Here is an 18,914-nt window from a genome sequence, read left to right as displayed (position 1 = left end):
ACAACATAGTGGACTTTGTTTTCCTCTTCCTACCAATAGTACATTGTCATCCCTCAGAACCAGTGAATTGTGCCAGAAAAACTTCTTTCCTGCCCTTTCTGTACAGTTTTTCCCTAGTCCTTATGCTATCCCTTTCCTTTCAACTGTTAGAATATTTGTGAATATTATGAGATCACAATAACTTCCACTAAGCATCTGGATGCTACTCAGTTTTTGTCTGTGATTTCCCAAGAACTAAGATATTGTTGCACTAAACCTTTTCTAAGAGTAGTTTCATAAGGAGCTAAAATGATTATTGTTATAATAATAAAGAAACCTTGCTGTTCTTGGTCAGCATCTGCCCACCGAGGCTCTGGGAAAGTTAGAGTGGGGAAAACTCTCCCACATGACAACTGACCACTTCATCAGCCTCAGCTGGTCATGGGGGGTGTCAGGATGAGGCAGGAAATTTGAAATTGAATGGGCCAATTGTGGCCAACCTTAAAGGTAAAGATGGTATCAGACCTGGGAACACCTGGCTTCAGTCAGGTCCACGGTCAATCCATTTAAACCAACTGTGCTTGGAAACAGCAGCTCATTCAGTCATTGGATGTCCCACCTACCCTTGGCCCTGCCTGAAAGTAAGCAGGCAGTGCATAAGCAAGACCTTGCCATGGAACTAATCTGTCACCATACTCAGGGCCAGGGAGGAATTTGCCTGCAGACTAGGGGCACCTCACCTTTATTGCTGTTCCAGGACAGTCCACTCTGCTCTATCAATAAATTCATCATCTTGCCCAGTAGCTTGAAGTGTGGATAGGTGGACCTCCAGTTGCTGTACCTTCTCTTCCAGCAAGCCAACAAACTTGCACTTGCTGTAGGTGTAGTTTTGCACATTTTCAGGCAGGAAGGCAAAACATGGTACAGGTGTTGCAGGCCACTGCAGCAGCTCCCTCACCATCTCTTGGTCCTATGTACACTGTGAGACAGCACTCTGGACACTTCCCCCCTCCCAAAAATAAACCCCACCAACACGCCCTTGCAAATGCCCCTGTTTACAAGTCCTGGTCATAAGCTCCCAGAGGTTGTAATCAGCGGAGCACACCTTCACCTCTTTTAGGGTGCCAGGAACCACCAGTTCCTGCAGTGAGACACTTGCCACTCCCAAGCCCGCCTCACCAGTCTCCTCTAGCTAACCATAATAAGCCATGACAGGGAAGGATTGAGAGAGCAACTGATCAGTCAAACTGCTGAGTTACAGGACTTTCCTGAGGTCAAGAAAGCACTTCCACTGTTGGATCCTGGCCATGGTATGGTAAAGCATTGTTTAACATTGTTTCAATGGTTTCCTTGGAGGTTTACCATTCAAAAGAAAGAAACAAGAAAAGACAAGATCAAGATGTCCCTGAATGGGGGAAACTGTCCACCCCACCCCCTGTTCAAATGTAATAGCCCTACTCTTGACCACTGAAATATTTGGATCTAGTTCCTGTTTTTATGTTTTGATCATCTTTGGTTTCCTGAAGAAATTTAGATAAGATTACTCTGATAGTAAATACTAACTTGACCTTTGTCAATATTTCAAAGGCAGAAGAGGACATTTGAAAAGTCATGCTTGTAGCCCTCTAAGACAGCAGTTCTATGAACACTTATATAACAGAACGTCCCAGTGAAATCAGTGGGGCTTTACTTTTGAGGAAACTTGCGTAGGATCTGGCTGCAAGCGATTTAACAGGAGGCAGGATTATTGTAATGTACATTTCAAGATTCACCAGCATGCATCTTTCCACACACATTTTCCTTTTGTGTAGTGGTTCTGTTTCCATCACTAAACTTTAGGCATGGGTTATTTTTAAGTCATACCTAAGAGAAGCCATGGCAACCATGGTCAGAATAACCTGAAGTGCATTTTGATGCCACATGCCAATGCACATGTCTGCCAAGGACACATTTTATTTTGTACATTCTATCTACCTTTTTATTTTTATGCTCATGCTTAATTTGGAAAAATAATACTTTTCTCTTCCTTTTTCTACACATTCTTTTTCTATTTTATTATTATTTTTAATTGGGCTGGATTCAACTATCTGGTACCAGTAGCAGAAGCCCACACAAAAGACTTCTGCTAGCTCAATGCAGCTCTCCTCGTCCTCCTGCAGCCCTCCCCCCCCCCGCAATTTTTTGGCTGGGGTGTATATGTCAGAAGATCCCCAGAACAGCACACAGGCAAGCAGAAATACTTGTGCTGTTTTTTATAAAAATGTTTGATGTTTTATTATGTTTATTTATATGCTGTAAGCCACCTAAAGTGGCTGGGGAAACTTAGCCAAATGGGTGGGATATAAATAATAAAATTATCAAAATTATTATTATTAGCACTGCTAGGCTGTAGTCCTAGCACAGTTATCTGGGAGTCAGCCCTATTCAATTTATAAGGATTTGCTTCTGAGTAGACTTAGTTGGGATTGCACTGTTACTTATTACTTGAAATGAAAACAGTGATGAAATGAAATGAGTTGAAAAATCTTCCTGTGTGAGCAAATTTGCAACATAGAAATGTATTTCAAATGTGTTTTATATGATGGTTTTGAAACTGGGAGCTGACAAACTGGTAAGTTTTTGGATGTATCACCTTTAGTCATAGATTTTAAATGGAGAATTCATTCTCAACACCTTTGTGAGATGTGGGTTGAAAGTGAGCTGGAAAACAGTGACTTGCCCAGTGCTACGCTTCAAGTGTGTAGCCTTCAAGCCTAATCTTTCATGTGTGCCATGCTGACACCAACAAAGTCACTCTTGTTAGCCCATTTCTTATGCCACCATGCAGTCATGAAAAGGAGTTGGGAATATTAAACCAGGGCCACAGCTGAAATTCCCATCATTTCTCTTGGAGTCTAGCAATACTCCAAAGGCCACAGGCTCCCCATCCTCTATCAATGCATAAAGCTGCTGGATGCATCAGAATTGCTGCTTTGCAAATACAGTGGAATCTCGAGTTGCGGACGTAATCTGTGACGGAGGCACGTCCACAACTTGCAGCATTCGTAACCTGCAGCGCTACATCTCCCCACACTTGTGACTTGATTTGGTGTTTCTGCGCATGCGCGAGCAGCAAAACCCAGAAGTAACCCTTTCCGGTACTTCTGGGTTTCCCACACTCTTCAACCTGAAAACACGTAAACCGAAGCTTTTGTAACCCGAGGTACCACTGTAGCTTGAGCTCCAAAACAACAGGAAACCCACGGCAAATGGTAATCTTACAATTTGCAGTGAAGGGGATGTAGGCTTTATACAAGGTGATAGGAGCCCAACATTAGCTCCTCGGTGGAACAAGTTTCAGCCTCCTCCTAACTCTCCTCTGGATGATTCCACCGTATTGGATTAAACCAACCCATTCATAGGGGTTACATATATGTACTCAGCAGGCCATGCTCTTAACTTAGATTGCAAAGACTGACCTGGGACTGAGGCATATTGAACTCTGTGGAACTTAACTTCTCAGTCAAAACTCATAGGTTGCAGCTATTACTTCTCAGGGCTGCTTTTTGCAGTTATCATATTTCCACTTTCTTCTTTCTGATCAGCATTTGACGACTTTTGTGAAATCTGCTTCTTTTAAGTCTATTTTCCCCATCTCATTCTTGTTGTGGTTATTGATCTATTCAGTCTTCCTTATCACTCCTTGTGTGTCCTTGGGTTTTGATTCTCTGCTCTTGCTTCTTTCACAGCAGCTCTTTCTTCTCCTCCTTCTGATGATTTTGCCCCTCCTCCACAGCCTGTTCATCCCTCACTTTCCCACCTTCATACACTCCAACAGTCTATGTTAGAGAAACAGAGCAACCTTCACAAAAAACTTGCTGCCGGCATGACTTTATGCACTGTAAATTCACGCTTGTTTCATTTCTGGGCTCTTTCATATGCAAAACAGGCTTATCTTTCATGGGTTTTTCTTCATCTAATCCTTGGGGTATTTTTTTATTCTAATTCCCCATTCCCATTTTTTCCAATTTCTGCTACTCCTTTTCAGTCTTCCTTTCTCCTCATGAATTTGCCTTCTTGGTAAGATAGAATCTATCAGTAATACAATTATGACTCCCTTATCACCTTCTGTTCCTTTATTTTGTCTCTTATGCTCCCTCTGGCTTAATTTTCTTCATTTTACTATGTTATCTTTGGAGATTTAATACCTCCTCCACCATTTAAACCTATTTGCCTTTCCCCCACCCCCTTACCTCCTACCTTTCTTCCTCTTCCTCTTCCTCTGCTCTTTATTTTTTCCTCATTTACTTTATAGATTCCTTTTTCTTCCAGTCTCGCTATATTCCTCCCATATTTTTTGCAAACATTATGCTACCACCGTTGTTGACCTTGTTGATCAATATGGGTGATACGGGCCTCTGAAGGGTTCCCCAACTGCATTCCCTGACAAAGGAACAGCAGGCCTCTAGTTGTCTGGAACTGCTACAGCATGGTGCCCCAAGCCTTGTCACTTGTCCAGAAGGTTGGTTAATGATATCAAAAGCTGCTGACAGGTCCAGGAGAATAAATAGTGCCACAGATCCGCCCCCCCCCCCCCGCAGCCAGGATGGATGCAAACAATTTTATCCTCAAGGAACCTAGCAAAAGTATCACAGCAGGCTACGGAGTGACCTGCTCAGCTTAGTACTAGAATGCAGCAGCAGCAACAACAACAACCCAGCTGGAAAACTGAGGATGAAAGAGAAATAAACATTTTTAATTTCTTTAAGCACCATGCAATAGGTCTTCAAACAGAGTCTAAAGAGTCAGATTTGTCAGATTTCTGGAGAATTCTTCTGCTTGTGCTAAATCGTCATCCATTCAGACTCAGGTCACCACTGAACCATCGTGACACCTGAGTGTTAGAAATGTGACATCATCAAGAAGCTATGGTTGTGAGTCGAGGACCCGCCATCCGCATAGGATTATAATAAGACACAAAGACACATTATTTTAGGTTAATGGGCAAAATTAGGCCACAACTTTTATTGGTTACAGCATGTGAGTAGTATTGGCTTAGGCATTGGATGAAACAGCAATACATGACTCCACCCCGCTCAGCAGGGAGTCATATCAGGATTAGCAGGAACCTGACTGGGAAGTGAGCGCTGCCGTGGCTGTTTAAATGTGGCTAGCCCCGCCCACCAGCCAGCCCTATTGGTCAGCTGGAAGGCTTGGCCATGGCAGCAGAGGCAATCAGGAGCAGGGAGCTGAGTACTGCTGCTGTGGGAAGTTGCTCCCGCTCACAACCCCTTCCCTCTGGGGGGAGGAGAGGCCCTCCCAACTCCCTGTTATACGAATAGATCAAGTCTTCTCTAGGATGGTCAGACCATTTGTGTGTGTGTGTGTGGCCCATCAATAAATGAATACAATTTGGCAAAAAAAGAAATTATTTTCATCATTCCTTCTTATTGCTCACAATTGCCAATAACCATAGTTGGTGGTGCAGTGCTTGCTTACTGGTTCCTCTTGCTGTTGTGGGATTCTTCTTTTGGTTTCTTTAATTTTTCCACGTGTTTCATATTATTAACAACAAACAAACAAACAAACAAACAAACAAACAAACAAACAAACAAAGGTTAAAGAGAGAAAAGGATAGCCAGACCAACTGAATTCATAAATCCATGGGACCCACTGCTTTTGTTGATCAGCAGCAACTCAGTTTCAGGTACCCAAACTATACATGTGCTTTATTTCATCTTCCTAGTTTGTTTGGGAACTTGTTACAATTTGCTTAGACCATTATATACTGTTAAAGGGGAGTAGCTATAATGCACAGTAGCTCTTGCGTGAATACAAAGTTACCTGTTTTTAAGAAGGAAGAAACCTTTTGGCAAGAGCAGTTACTTTGAATACTGTTAAACAGTACCGCCAACCCAGTTCAACCAGAAGTAAATCCCACTATGCTCAATAGGACTTAATCCCAAGTAATTGTGCAAAGGGTTGCAGCCTTAGGGTTTGTTTTTTAAATGATTTTTTTTTTTTTTTTAGTTCAATGGAGTTGCTTTTTCAGGAGTATGGTGAAATCTTTAAAACACAGAGACCATTATTTAGAAAGATAGAGAGACCTTTGTCATCAGCTGAAACCAAATATTTGTGGACTTGTAATGAAAATAATGAAATATGATATTTAAAATCTGTTTATTTGAAGACTGAAACATAGCCTTATATATTATTCATTTTACAAAAATCTCTTCCAGCAGTCAAGCAGCTTAGCATTATATAGATTGCTTGAGCTTGACTTTTACAATAACCTAGAGGTGAGGATGGAGGAAAAACCTGACTGAGTTCTCATTTGAAGGAGAACCTACTTAATCAAAACACAAACACCCCTTCAAAATTTGCATTTCTCTGAATTTTGCAGTGCAATTCTCCAATCAAGTATTGTGTACAAAAGTGCATACACTAGAGTGATGTCAACATAATGAATATATTAGTGAAAAGGACAAAAAAATGTATTATATTAGGAGAAACTGCTTTGCAAAAATGTGTGTATAAGAGTCCTGTATTTTTGCAGGGTAGAAATATTATGAAACTCACAGTTGCCAAGGTAATAAGGGAGGAGAGAAATTTGTAGCAGAGACTCAGTAGTTCAATTCCTGCAACCACTGGTTCTCCTGTGTGTATGGGTTAAGAATGTCCAAGGTTTGCAAGAAATATTTGCAAGAAACAATACAGTTCCATTGTTAGTTGTAACGTATAGTTCCATTGTTAGTGGTGTTTTTGGAGACTTGCATGCCTTGGTATTAGGCTCCCTGTGGAATTTGACATAATAGGAGAATGTTTTGAGTGCATAAACCTATTAATCTAGCACATTTTTACTGCTATTAATATTATAGCAGATCTGGTTGATGGTCTTTTAAAATGTTGAATAATTTTAAATCGGCATTACTCCAGCCTTACACTCAGCACTCATCCTGCCTGACTAGTCCTTGATTATCTCCAGTGCAATGAGGTTTGAAAAACCTTCTTAGCTAATTCCTACATCCATTTTAAAAACCAATGTGAAATTGTATTATAATGCTTCTGCTCACTCATTTATTCACCAGGTTCCACTATTGTTCCTACTACTGAGGTAGATCACTTGTTGTCATCTAGTCCTTTGTATGCTTTACACCCAAAACATTCACTATCTCATATATGGATTTTTACCCCCCCCCCCTTTGGGATGGTCATGGCAGTGATTGCTTGGACTAGTAAGGATTGAAGATGGGTTTGTTATTAAACCAAGCTTGAATGTGCCACGAGACCCATTGTAGAGGAATGGTGTTCTGGACTTTTCTAGGTTCTTTAAAGAATCTGGGTAAGCCTACTGCCCCTCCAACAATTTCCCCAAGCCACTTCCTTTTCTAGAATATGCTGTCAAAATCTGCCCCCCAATTGGATTCACCTCAAGATACAGAGCTACCTTGGGTTACAGATGCTTCAGGTTATAGACTCCACTAACCCAGAAATAGTACCTTGGGTTAAGAACTTTGCTTCAGGATGAGAACAGAAATCGCGCGCTGGTGGCACGGCGGCAGTGGGAGGCCCTATTAGCTAAAGTGGTACCTCAGTTTAAGAACAGTTTCAGGTTAAGAACGGACCTCCAGAACGAATTAAGTTCTTAACCTGAGGTACCACTATATTAGGGACGTGGGTGGTGCTGTGGGTTAAACCACAGAGCCTAGGACTTACTGATCAGAAGGTCGGTGGTTCGAATCCCCGCGATGGGGTGAGCTCCCATTGCTCGATCCCTGCTCCTGCCAACCTAGGAGTTTGAAAGCACGTCAAAGTGCAAGTAGATAAATAGGTACCACTCTGGCAGGAAGGTAAACGGCATTTCCATGCGCTGCTCTGGTTCGCCAGAAGCGGCTTAGTCATGCTGGCCACATGACCAGGAAGCTGTACGCCAGCTCCCTCGGCCAATAAAGCGAGATGAGCGCCGCAACCCTAGAGTCGGTCACGACTGGACCTAATGGTCAGGGGTCCCTTTACCTTTTTACCACTGTACTATTATCAAAGCAATTCATGCCCTTGATGGATAACACAATAAAAATTTGTTGTATCAAGTAGTAAAAGGGATTTAAGGTGCCTACAGAGTTGGCAAGGCATGTGCGTGAAAATCATAAGAAAGTACACACAGTGAAAATGATGCATGCATCTTTAACAACATCCAAGCAAAAGATCATTTGTGTAAAAAGTGATTGTGTCCTTGAATGTCATGATTTTATTTTAATCATGTCTGAACTTGGAACGTGGATTAAATAATGAGATTGGGTTTAGAGATCTGTGAGCCTTTTTGCTAGACTTGACATCTTTTTTTTTAACTTGATCATACTGTAGTACACATTGACAAGGTTTCTGAGTTTTGCATTTTTATTTTTGGTTTCCTATTAATTCTGTGTTTGGCAGATTGTTTTGCCACTAAAATAGTTTCTAAAGGCAAAAATCACACTGGATTTAATTGTGATTGTCTACATTAAAAATGCAATGAAACAGTATACCCATTTTAACATTAGGTAGTCAGTCTGGGTTTCTGCTGCAGAAAATGACAAGTCTCTGCCTGAAGGCTTGCAGTTTTTAATAGATAATATATATGGAAGAATGATGGAAAGACTATGCAGTTTCATAAGAATGGACTCTCAAAATAACAAGTAAATGGAAATGCTTATTGGCATTTTAAAAATAAATCAGATAAATACTTGTTGAGTAGAAAAGGAAGCAAATAAAAGTCCTAAGGGAAGGAACAGAAGTGTGATGGATAGCAGGGGATAGATAATTCAAGGCATGAGGAGAAGCAAGTGAGAATGGACAAAAATAAGTATTGGGAAGGGAAATTCAGCCGTCTGTACATGCCTGCTTGAGTTAGTCCCACTGAACTCAGCGGGGCTTTCTTTTTAGTAGAAATGCATAGGACTGTGCTGTCAATTTGTGATTTGATTTAGAACATCCATTGGGGCTAGGGATACTACCTTTGGTCAGGCCACTCCATATTTGCATCACCTATACAATCCCCACCAACGTAGAGCTTTCTCCCTTGCAAGTTTTAACATAATGCCATCTGCGATCCTGCAAAGGTATTGTCCTTGTGGTATAAAACAGGTCAAAATCATTGTACATGTTTTATTCTACTGCCCCTTTTATGCAAAAATCCGTGATGAATATTTGAACACCATGCTGAAAGAAAGCTTAAATTGCTCAGACTTCTCTGGGGTTGACTCTCTACTGCAGGCATGACTTCACAGAGAATGTAGCAAATTTCTGAGAGATACCATGAAGCTATGTCGCTAGAAGTTGCTGACATTGTAGATTTGCCTTGTTCTGGTGTATGCAATGTTCTTTCTCTGTTTTTCAGCTGTGCGGTTTGTGTTCATATTATACAGTGGTACATTGGTTCTCTAATGGTTTGGCTCCCAAACAAATCAGCTCCCGAATGCTGCATACCCAGAAATAAGTGTCCCGGATTGCGAACATTTTTTGGAAGCCCAATGTCTGACCCAGCTTCTGTGGCTTTCGATTGAGTACAGGAAGCTCCTGCAGCCAATCGGAAGCCACGCCTTGATTTTCGAATGCTTTTGGGAGTCAAACAGACACTCAGAATGGATTAAGTTTGAGAACCAAGGTATTGTCTACAAACAATAAAATTGATTGATTGATTGATTGATGTTGCTACAAGACTCAAGAGGCACTTTTTTACATTATGCCTTTATTAGTTTTATCTTAAAGATTGTTCTTTTATTAACAGACTCCAGTTTTATGCTTTAACTTATATACTCTTTTATTCTCTGTATGCCAGACTGATTATACTTGTAGTAAATAGTAAAGCACTTCATTTGGGTGTAGTGTTGCAGTATCAAACCTGCCCATGACCTTTGGCAGTTACAACTGACCAGGACTCCAATGGGAATGCAATGCTTTGTGCACACTGTGACCTCATATGCCCTGCTTCCACATGCAGACTGGACAATGTGATAATGTAATCTCTTCTGATGATCAACACAGAGTATTGAAACAAATGTTCTAATAATTGCACTGGAAGCAGACAGGAGACCCAGCCATGATTGGTTTCTTATATCTACAATTTCTCTTCTGGACTCCAGTTCCTCCTGTTGTCATGTCTCCCTGTGATTCTGACCTGACACATTGCTTGATCATGTCCTCATCCTTTATCACTATGCCAAAGCTCCATTTTGAATGAGTTGATTTCTACATGGTTGAGGTAAATTTTTTTTATCCAATCACATGGCTGGGAATGATTAAATGGGACCCAACTGTGGAACTGGTCCCTGCTAGGATGGGAAATGCCCATTCAGTGGGAAAGACCCACACAATTGAGTCACTTAAGTGCTATCTTCCATTAGTGCTGGAGCTGTGTATTGGAAAGGAGTTCTCCTATGGTTAAGCTAACATTTAAGAAGCCTCTAAATGAAGAGTACTTAGATTCTTGTATTCAATAATAAGAATGAATGTATAAGGAAGAAAAAAGGTTGATCTGAATTTTCAGGTTTTTTAAAAAAAATTTAAACAACCTCTTTTAACTGGTACAGGGAGAGGAGCAAAGGGGATTTCAATAAGTGATGTAAAGGAGGGGAGAGGAGGGAAGGTTTCCTCTTGCCATGAAAAAGGGAAAGCAGAAACCAAAAGCAACAAAGAACAATATCTGGGTGAAAGTCAAAGCATAAAAACTACAAAGCATACAGCAAATGAGAGGATTGATGGGATTATTGAAAGAAGCTCAAGGCACTCCAGAAATGTGGTGTAAATGGAGCAAAAGGAGATAATGAACATCAAATAGCTAAGCACAGAACATCTTTCTTAAAGGCTTTTGGGGGCCAGTTGGTGTTAGAGGAATGATAGGCCCTTTTGGAGCTACATGTGGGAAATCGCCAAGGATTGAAGCTGCTTTATTATACTATAAAGTAGGGAATGCAAGTTCTTCTTCTTTTGGCGTGGGAAAGTAAATAAAGGCTGGATTTTAATAAAATATTATTTTAACTTTTTGGATTGGTTTTGTTCATTTGCAAATTTCCTCAGGCCAAGCAACAAATATGGATAATATATTGGCATGTGTGCAAAGGCGACATAGGATTGCTGGAAAACACTACAAAGCAGTGCAGAAATAATAAAACTGTGCTTATCTAAACCAGTGCATAAATGATACATGAAGCCATGATGCACAATATAGACAGATTGCAATATGTGCTCCGTCTTTAAATTTTCCAACTTTGTGTTACACAAGCGAAAATAAGTACTGAATAAACCACGCTGGCATTTCTTCATTTATGCCTAGCATTCCAAAAACATCCCAGTTGTTCTTAAATAAATTACTAGAACTTCACACCAAATTTTCTAATAAGAATTTTAGTTACTGCAAAGTTGTCCTACTACAAATGATGCTAGAATGAAGGATAGCTGGAGATGGTACAAGGCCAAAGTGAAAACAAGTCATGTTTGCCTGTCATTATGAGAGGCTTTATTTTGCTACCCTTAGGGGCAATTCACACATGGATATGCTTCCCTTTATTACACAGGGTTGCAATTCAGAGACTCCAGTGTGCTCTTTACAAGGAAGCATTCTAGCTTCCCCCTTCAAGAGGTAGGCTTCACACTCTCCAAAATTACCCCTGGAGGCAAGCCTGAAGGTGCAAATGGCTGTTGTCTGAAGGAATTGCTGCCCATTTCTTGATGCATAAGTGGAGTCGGTTTCTATTACCACACAGCAGTGGGGTTAGATCTCACCCACAGTACACAGTGGCATGCTGTTGAAAAGCTAACTTTTCACCATTGAAAAGTGTTGTGCTTGAGGTGATTCCTAGTGATAATGAAATCTCAGTTTGTAGCTTCAAGGAGGTTTCCTCTTCCATATTTTAATTATGAAACGTATCAAGAATGCCTTAATGGCTGCTGAAGTCTAGGCGGTGATGTTAAGTGTTCATACAAAGGGAAACGAATGCAGTAAAATCAGTGTAGTAGAAACTGGATTCTAAAAGAACTATTTAAAAGCAGAGAAATGAACTTCATGTGCTAATAGCTGTCTTGGCCTTCAGTGCCAGATGATGAACTTCAACTCCCAGCTCTGTTTTTGCCAAAGCCTTTAATGTGTAAATCAGATCAGTACATAGGGAAGGCACAGGTGAAAAGGTGCAGGAGGTACAGAGGTATAATAGACACCTGACTAAGCACAAGCTAAGACATTGATCCAACAATCAATGCACTCCCTGCACATTTTCTTTTTGAAGAGTGGAGCGGTCATAGCACCTCCCATTCCTCCTCAGGCTCTCACCATCCCCTCCATGGCATCTCCATGGGACTCGTGACACTAGCAGTTTTATGATTATTTTCGAGGCACTTTAGAACCATTTCTTGGAAGAATTTTTTAAAAGCTCCTTTCTGCTTGTTGATGCATGCTTCTTATAATGGCAATTCAGATACACTGGAAAATTTCTAGTATTGAAAGAGAATACCATATTTTTTGCTTTATAAGACTCACTTTTTCCCTAATAAAAAGTAAGGGGAAATGTGTGTGCGTATTATGGAATGAATGCAGGCTGCGCAGCTATCCCAGAAGCCAGAACAGCAAGAGGGATTGCAGCTTTTGCTGCGCAGCAATCCCTCTTGTTGTTCTGGCTTCTGAGATTCATAATATTTTTTTTCTTGTTTTCCTCCTCCAAAAACTAGGTGCGCCTTAGGTCTGGTGCGTCTTATAGAGTAAAAAATACAGTATGTGATGGAAAAAATACGTGTGGCCATTATTTAGTTGCAAAGCAAAATACTATATTTGTCCCATATACTGTCTGCCAATTCCCCTGGTTTTCCTGCAGTCTTTGTTCTAGGATGCATGCCTCTGATTAAGCACACTAGAACTCTTTCAGGCTCTGACTTTACTGTCTTCCTTCTGTTCACAGTGGCAATTAAAGTCGGCCGTGACATTTTGGGTATCGGCAAGGGGAGCCTTGGTTTCTGGGACTGGAAGTAGAGTCTTGTCAATGTCACTACTCGCCCTTGGAACTCTCTTCTCTTCGTCCAAGGAAGTGTTTAGTGAGTTATATTGATTTTTCTCCTAATGTCTACTGATTTAATTGATGTTTATCCTGCCTCATTTTCATGTTGTTGTTATTTTTTGATTTATACATTTTTTTACTTGTGCATTGAGCATTATTTGGTCAAAAGACAAGGTTGATATTTAACCAATAAATTATAACAAAATGCTCAGTCACAATTTGGAATTCATTTGTCACTAGAGATGTGAAAGAAGCAGTGTTGGGGTTTTAGTGAACTTGTACAAATTCAGAGGGAGATCAACCCCTTGTGGATTTTTAGCTGGCATATTTTGGGGATTTGCCTGGTATCTTCCATCACCATGTAGCTCTTTAGACCAAACTGCAACTACAACAATTTTTTAAAAAGAAAATCAATACTTACTTGCTTGAATTCTTCTTTGCTGTATTTATGCCTTTTCTTTTATGGATGCCAGTTGGATTCTTGGAAATATCACTGGCCTCAAGCTGTTGCAGGCTTGAGTCATCGATAGAACTGTGGAGAGTCTTGGGAGAATGTGTATATGTGTGTGGCTCTGTGTGCATGAGCACTGCAACAATGCGAAGCTTATGGTGTGGCCTTTGGAATTCATTTAATTTTAAGAAGCCTTAGGGAGATAACTGCTTCCTGAATAAGCTCCAGCAGGTACCATTAAGTTCTGAGCAACTGTGCTAACCAGCCAGTCAAGATTCACAGTTTATTCCCACTCCCACACAATTAATCCTGAAATAAAGACTTGCACCGAAAGAAAGAGCAGGAAATCTAAAATAAAATCTAAATTAAACACTGATAAAGATGAATGAGTGGTATGTGTAATCCCTAGCTGATAACAACCCAGAAGCAGTATTCCATGGAAATTGTCCAAGTGATACAATGCTGTACAGAAATAAAATAAAGAATAGGAATAGTTATTCTACTCCTTCTCCCTTCACAATTTTTTTTACACAAATAACAGGATCACAGAATTTTTGAATTGCAAGAGATCCCAAAGGTCATCTAGTCCAACCCCTGCAATGCAGGAATCTCAGCTAAAGTATCCATGACAGATGGCCATCCAACCTCTGCTTGAAAACCTCTGGTGAAAGAAGGCTCTCCACCTTCTGAAGTAGTCCATTCTATAGTCAAACAGCTCTTGCCACCATAAAGTTCTTCCTAATGTTTAGTTGTAATCTCCTTTCTTGTAATGTTGGTTCAGGTCTTACCCTGTGGAGCAGCAAAAAACAAGCTTGTTCCATCTTCCATGTGACAACCCTTCAGATATTTGAAGATGACACTTTTATTTCCAGTCATTAGCGTGTGGTAGTGACTTAATACACTATGATAATTGTACTTGGTGCAAACGAAATGCACAAATGCAACACATTTACTTAAATAAGGTGTGCTTTTTTAAGTAAATGCTTTCATTTGCTCATACCTAATCTCCTGAGTACCAAATGCCAGTAGATAACAGCATGCTGATTAAACACAAAAGGTCTGATTTAGGGGCAAATTTGTATAATAGACCTGAGATGTGTTCGAGATTATTATTTTATCAGCAACTTCCCCCAGCACATTCTCCAACTGCTGCTAAGCAAACTTGCATACCTAGGCAGTTCTCTTGCATAAATGATGCTATAGTTTTATATAAATCCCATAGATTTATGACTAATGTTTCAAACAAAACATACAGATTTCCAATGTTCAGAGGTCAGATTTTTTTCTTAAAAATGAACAAACATATGGCTTATTAAATCAATCTCCCCCAAGTTCTTAAATAAAAGCAGTGGTTGAAAACATGTCTGTTGGTAGCTAACTATAGTCACATCTTTTCACAGCACACATGCAAAGAAAAACGGAAGTTTTCAAACAAATAGAGAGGATTCAAGAAGGCTAATCAACGCACAACTCCCTCCTCCCAAAAAAAGTTGCTTTCATATTTCTAGTGGAGAACCTCATCTGATGCTTAACTGACATTTTAACATAGCACACAAACCCTTCAAAGAAATAAAAATATCTTACATATTTTTAATAGCTTTGTAAACTTCAGAGTCTCAAAAGGCAGTGGCAGAGGAAGGTGGGTGTGGTCCGTCCCGGGTGCCATCCCTGAGGGGGGTGACATTGCCGTGCCGCCGCCCCCATGCCTCTGCTCGCCGTTTGCTGCACCCCCCTGAGAGGCTGCTTGTGGCACCCCCCGGGGGGCACTTGCCCCACCCCTGTGGGCCGCTCGCCCTGCCCCCCAGGTGTATGCCGCTCCGGCTGCCGGAGCACCTAGCTCTGCCTCTGTCGGAAGGAAGGGAATGCCACAGACTCCTGTAGTTATCCAATTTACACTCTGATCTTTTGCTAACTTTGAAATATATTAGGTAAATATATGCTGTTGGCATCCATCTGTCTTATGCATCTTTGGGGGTAAAGTCAAACCATTCGAGAGTTACAGCACCAGCTGTGGCTGTATGGGAGAGACATATGGGAGAGACATGTTTTATTGAAGGTGGGGCAGATGAAGGTTTTGCTGCTAAAGGTGCACCATGGCATTCTTTCTCTCTGCACTTCTCCCAGCAGCCCTTCATCCTCTGGTCACTGTTATGGATCCATGACCTGTCTCTCTGTCACTAGACACTGATAATCTGCAAGGGATTTCTATGCAATGAGGTTAATGTTGCCAGCCTTCATGTCATGTTTGCTGACATCTTTGTAACACACAGGTGGTCTTCTCAACAGGCCTAGTGCTGTTGAGCTCCGTGCCAGCTCCGTTTAGAGCACATCCTTGAGGATCCTGCCATCTTGCATTCTATGTACAGACCAAAACAGTGTAGATGATACTGAGACAGAAGTGTGAACGTGCTGGGGATGTGGGCTTAGGGAGAACACATATTTGTTTGGTCAAATCTCTGTCCTACCATGTGGTGCCCAAAATCTTCCTGACACAGCACATATGTAAAGCATTAAGGCATTGCTCCTGGCAGATGTAAGTTGCCCATGACTCATTTCCATAAAACAGAGTGCTCAACGCGCAGACCTTCATCTTGGTATTGGTCATTTGCATCACATTCTGCCATACTCTTTTGGAGAGGCAAGCCATTGCCATAGTTGCCTTGCTAATATGCTTGTCCAGCTCAGCATCAATGGAAAGTTTACTGGTTACTGTGTGATCGCAGCTCCATGCTGACAGCTTCTAGGGGCCACAGGTGAGAGTGTAGGGTGGGGACCAAAGGTGGATGAACTACTTCCAAGGGAGTACGACATATCCGCATCAGAGGTACTGCTCCTCTCCAAACACACCATACTACTATAACATAGGAAAAAGACTGCCTTTGTGAACCCCTGGAAAGCTGCTGTCAATCAGTCAGCAGAGTGTTGGCACTTACCTGACCTCCCATCATAGGCAATGCTGTGACTTCCCAGGAAGGAGAGGTAGCAGCAAGGTCAGCAGGGCACAAGTCCACCGGCCGAGCCAAACTGGTGTTCTCACACCAGCACACTGACCTTTCTACTGCCTCCCTCTCTCCCTCCCAGGAATCCACAGTGATGGGGATGGGAAGTCAGGTAAGTGCTGATGTCTCACAGACCACTATTGCAGTCTGTGGAGAAAGTACAGTGGTACCTTGGGTTACAGATGCTTTGGGTTACAGACTCTTCAGGTTACAGACTCTGCTAACCCAGAAATAGTACCTCAGGTTAAGAACTTTGCTTCAGCATGAGAACAGAAATCACATGGCAGCAGCACGGCGGGAGCGGGAGGCCCCATTAGGTAAAGTGGTACCTCAGGTTAAGAACAGTTTCAGCTTAAGAACAGACCTCCAGAACAAATTAAGTTCTTAAACCCAAGGTACCACTGTACTGAGGTAGATGGACCAGTGTTCTGACTCAGTATAAGGCAGGTTCCTTGTGTTCCCCAAACCCACCGGTGTGAAGTGCTTGTTGTCACAACAGCCTGCCAGTCGTGAAGCCAAAGCTGCATTCCATCCAAAGCAATGTCTTGTCTGTGCAGAGTGCTGATTGGCTGGCCTTCATGGTGGTCACAAAGCTACTACTTTACTTGCTCAGGCTTCATGCAGGCATAGTTTCTGATTGCTTGTGGAAAGCCCTTGGGAGAAGGTGACTTAAACAACTGTAAGGAGGTGGGGACTTTCAGTCTCGTAACTGATCCATGGGGCGAGACCTACTGGGGATACGCTGCTGTGCTCCTTAGGGCTGGCACTCATACAGATCTGTGAAGATTGTGTTTTTGCTAACTCTGAACAGTGTGATTTACAGCCGGCTCACTCGCTGACACCTGTTCCTGCTCTTTGAAGGCTATATTTTGTCTCAGCTCTTTGCCTCTGCTAGCTTTTCTCCTTTCTTCATAGAACCTTTCCACTTTTTAAATTCAATTTTTATATTTATTCACTTTGTAAGTTTCCCTTCCTCCCAGTGAAGCCCAGGGTGGCATGAAGGTTCAGCTTCCAGTGTAATGCATTCTCAAACCACCCACCACTCTTGCCTTTCTGCATTGTCAGTGCATGAGAAAGTTTTGTTTTCTGTGTCATCCCTGGAGGATTCCCATGGCTTCACAAGATGCTCACAAAGGAGAGAAATATGCCGAGCAAAATCTGCATTTCACCCATATGAGTTCTCTTAAATGACCCAGGAAATGATGTGGATTTCATTCTGTTTTCAGATGATCCAGTAACTCACAAACATAATAGCATCACAAATTACTTCTCTGCAGTTGGCACCTAGCTTACATTCTCCTTACACATCTTTGCTGCCTATTTCATTTCTATATTTCATTAGGGAAAGAACTGTAGCTGTGCAGCAAACATCAGCAGGGTGGATGAATTGTGATTCCTTCTGAGTTATTTAGCAGAAAACGTCTGTTCTAGTATCTCATACCTTCATCATAGTCTTTTGAGTCCTTTTGTCTTATCCCCTTAATGCCTCCTTTGTCAGTTCTGCCAAATGAATGGATCTTTCAGCCTGGTCATTAGAGTCAAGCCCAGATTCTACGTAATGGAGCCAGCTTCATCCCTCTGATCATTCTCTCAAGCCTCTATTCTTTCATGTGTTAAAGCAAGCTTGTGAAGTGAGCAGGCTAAGAAGCAGGAAATCCTGTTGAGGCTAAGATCAAGCCAGCAGAGTGTCAAGGCCACTGGAAACAAATGACCACATTTAAAAGATTAAACATGGTTCAGATTTCTTTCAGGGTTTTGTAAAAGATGGTGTCGGGCCAGTTCAAGCAAAACAGGAAGTAAGTAAGTAAGCAAGCAAGCCTGTGGCAATGATACTGCAGGTGGACATTTGCTTGGAAGAGAGACTTCTCAGCAGTGAAGCAATATGGGAAAGATGTGGGATGATTTCTAGATGTTATAGACTCAGGGTCTAACTACATCTTGCACTTGCTTGCGTGTGTGGACTGTTACTGCACATAGGGAGAGGAGAGTTACCCCATTCATCCCAAGCTGTGACCCCCCAAAAGAATCTTCCCCTACTCTTCAGTATGGCTATGAGAGCTTTTTTAAAACAACAGCAGCAGTTTTTCTAAACCTTGTAGTTCTGGGCAGATTTTTATCACAATTGCAGTTAGGGAGGAAAGGGAGTAAACCTCCAGTCCCCACTGTGATCTCTAAAACAATCACCACCATCCATTTACCTTTCCTAACTATCATTATCATTATGCATTGAGCATAGCATGGTTTGGCCCTTATCAGTGAATTTTATGTTATGGGTGATAGTCAACCAAGTTTTGAAACTGATGAATATGTTTAAGTCAGGTCCATTAATTTCAGTAAGTTTACTAGATGGCTAAAACTTAGATGACCACCACTCTAAGTTAATCATACTTGGTCCCATTTGAAATGAGTGTTGCGAGTTGGCCATGACTATTTTAAGTGATTTCAATAGGAACTAAGTGTACCTATGTGACATACAATATTTAA

At 41.5% G+C, this 18,914-nt stretch overlaps 1 protein-coding gene across 3 annotated transcripts in view; it reads left to right on the top strand.

Annotated features, from left to right (window-relative positions):
• SNTG1 (syntrophin gamma 1) overlaps window positions 1-18,914 on the top strand; it is a 214,089-nt gene that overhangs the window by 65,374 nt on the left and 129,801 nt on the right. For 2 of the 3 annotated variants that reach the window (XM_028737010.2, XM_028737007.2), the window contains exon 2: window positions 12,885-13,017. The exons of the other annotated variant lie outside the window; for it this stretch is intronic. The gene's annotated coding sequence lies outside the window, so the exon portion shown is untranslated. The remainder of the gene's footprint in view (window positions 1-12,884; window positions 13,018-18,914) is intronic. 3 annotated transcript variants of the gene reach the window in all.

The sequence above is a fragment of the Podarcis muralis genome, chromosome 8, assembly GCF_964188315.1.
Source record: "Podarcis muralis chromosome 8, rPodMur119.hap1.1, whole genome shotgun sequence".
NCBI classification, from domain to species: domain Eukaryota; kingdom Metazoa; phylum Chordata; class Lepidosauria; order Squamata; family Lacertidae; genus Podarcis; species Podarcis muralis.
The sequence above is the reverse complement of the archived record's forward strand: the minus strand, read 5'-3'. Positions and strand labels throughout refer to the sequence as shown.